The sequence below is a fragment of the Streptopelia decaocto genome (assembly GCF_964273445.1).
Source record: "Streptopelia decaocto genome assembly, chromosome: 15".
Classification (NCBI taxonomy): Eukaryota; Metazoa; Chordata; class Aves; order Columbiformes; family Columbidae; genus Streptopelia; species Streptopelia decaocto.
In genome coordinates this window covers 3,153,864-3,156,934 of record NC_138670.1, presented here as the reverse complement: position 1 = coordinate 3,156,934, position 3,071 = coordinate 3,153,864, and positions in this window count along the sequence as shown.

Below are 3,071 nucleotides of genomic sequence, written 5' to 3'. Positions count from 1 at the left end.
GACAACAAGGAGAAGTGGAGCAGCTGCAGAGCAGAACGGAGCCTTGCTGGGTCTCAAACCAGAGCTTCTTGTGCCTGACGGGGTTTTAATCCAGCACAGCCAGTGATGGGCAGCTGGGAGCACTGGGGCACAGGTTGGGGGGATAACACAGAGCCTGCTCCTGGTTCAGGAGGGTCCAAGCTGGGTCTGAACCCCCTTCCCAGGAAGGGAATGGGAACAGCTGCTGTGTTGCGTTTATACCACATTTATAAAAGCACCATAACCCCAGTGTAAATGGGGAGGGCTGTGTTATCTCTGCTCCGTCTTCCAGAGGAGCTGGTGGAGACTCCATCACACAGTGGGGAAAATAAGTAAACAACAAGCCATGCAAGCCTCCCAGCTCCTCCAGTTCCCCTCACCTGCGCTGCTCCCCAGGCCAAAAATCAACCATTTTCAGCTGTGCCAGCCTGGGTGAAAGGAGGTTCCCAAGGCTCTGCATAGTAAAATAATAATTACCAAGTCTGTGGAGGCCAATTAAAATCTTAAGAGCATGTAAATGACTTTAACCTGGCTTGATGCAGGGGAGGGGGTGCTGTGCTGTCCCCTGTGCTGGGGGAGCGTGTTGCCCCAGGGGTGCTGGCTGTGCCTGGGGGGTGTTTGGGCTGTGACAGCCCCGAAGAGCTGGTACAAAGGGAATTGTCACGGGAGAACGAGTCAGGGCCAGGAAAGGACTTGGGGATTATGAGAAGTGTTTTAAAATTAATTGGAAACCTCACAAGCAGCCAACAAGGTGGCTGAAGAAGAGGAGAAATGTAACTGCGGTGCTCTGAGCTGATGAATCCCCACATTGCAGCGTGGCCGGTCGGCTGTGCCACAGCCAGCGCACGGAGCGGGGGACGAGCGCCCAGGAGCTCTGCTGGGCAGTCCAGCCTGGTACTGGTGTAAACTGGGCAAGCGGAGGGCCCTGATGACATAAAATGGGTTAATAGCCTGCTGGGCTTTCTGTGTCCATCCAAGCCCTTAGGAAGTGGTGGAGCCACCATCCCTGGAGGGGTTTAAAATACATATAGATGCGGCTCTTAGGTACATGGTTTAGTGCTAGTATTAGGTTACGGTTGGACTCGATGAGCTTAAGGGTCTCTTGCAACCAAAATGATTCTGTGATCCCGGCCTGTTTCCCCATGTTCACAGCGGGGGGCAGAGTGGGGTTTGCAAAGTGCCCTGAGCTTAATGCATGGATTATATACGCACACGGGCATCCCGTTTACCGGCGAAGGCCGCTCACGCTCCCCAGGGTGAGGAGGGCTCAGCAGAATCGCCCCCCCAATTCGGGTCCCCCCGTTCGGGGCCTCCCGCGGCCCCACAGCGCCCCCCTGCGGCCATGCCGGAGCAGCGCACCCCACCTGACACCCCCCCAACCCAAACATTTACTGCAACACGCCGAGCTGTGTTGAAAACAAGAGCTCTTGCACCAGATCTTCCTCCAGACACACACACAAAAGACACACACACTCGCCCTAGGACCACCATTCTAGTATTTTATTCGTTTTCACCTGAACAACAGCAATTAGCACCAGGACGTCATGAAAGCCTCAAGCCGGTGAGCCCAAGGGTGGGTTATCTCTGATCTACCATTAGTTTTGCCAAACGCCGCTGGGTCTTACTGGTGTGAGGTGACAGGTCAAGTGTCCCACAGCACCTGAGCCGGTGCCTCTGCCCTGTCCCCACTGTCACTTGCTGTGGCTGTCGGTTGTGAGCGCTGTTGCAGGGGGACAATTTTGGATTCAAGGCCAGAGAGAGCTGACAGCGGTAGTTTAAGCATCGGCCTCAGCGAGGACTCGTGCCACAGAAATAATCCAGCAGTCCTGGCCACAGGGTGGGACTTGGCTCACCCCATCCTCACCGTGGGACATGCTTGGGGCATCCAGGCAAACCCAGCCTATGGACCAGGTTCTGTGGTAGCTGCTCCCCTTCCCCTTCGCGGCCTGGGCTGTATCACAACTGTTCCCATGATAAAACAGACTAATCCCAGCTGCAGGACTAGGAACATGAAAGGAACCGACCAGCACAGTAACTGCTGGTGTTGGTTGTAGCTCCTGGGCTCTTCCTGCCTAGTAAGAGGGACAGAGGTGCAAGAGAAAAGCATTGCCGACCCCACTGGAACATCACAGGGCTGTCCTAGACAATTGCAAAGGTCTCCAGAGCACAACAGCATCTATGCCGCACACAGTGCAACAAATCCTCTGGTCCAAGAGGTCCAGAGATCCATACACACTCTGTTTTGTCCTTGCCAGAGGCATCAGCACTGGCCCCTTTGGTTTCCCCAAGGGCCGCCCCGGCTCCTGGTTGGAAGCAGGAAAGGCAGGTGTGGTAGACAATCACTGATAGGTAGTTAGCCAAGAAAATCCCTGGGCTTTGGGCTTCTTTCCCATTAAAAAGTGACCCCAATCCACCCATCCCCAGTTAACATCCAGCCCCAGGACATCATTTCAGAAATCTGCAATATTTTAACCAAAACCTACTAAGGCTGTCATTACTTTCGTGATTGCACATAGCCTCCTCCATCTCCAAAGCACAAGTATCTTTGTTAACGCTCAAGAACAGGCTCAAGCTCCTGCCTGTTCCCATCCCGTGTGCAGGTGGCATGGCCAGGGTGACACGATGGCCTCCCAGCACCCACAGCCAGAAGAGCTGACCCTGGATGGCCGAGCGGGACAACTGTCAGGAGCTGAGTGACAGGTCAGATGTACCAGCGAGATTTTTGGCACGGCTCATCTCGTGCAGTCACCTAAAGTGAGGAGAGGCGAAGTAAATGGGCTGGAAGCACTGGAACACAAGGTCATGGCACAGAGTTGGGTTTTTAAAAGTCACCACTGTCCTCTCCAACACATTCAAAGGCTGGAGCAACCCCAGGCAGGCTCCGGGTTACCCTGGGAAGCGCCATCACTGACGTGACAGCGCCCAGAATTGATTTGCGGTGTAGTCCAGTCACATCAAGTGGTAATAAAATCGTAAGTGGCTTCAGGAGAGCAAGCCCCATTCGCGTGAGATGAACAGCGGCTTTTAAAAAGATCACTAAATCCCATCAGTGC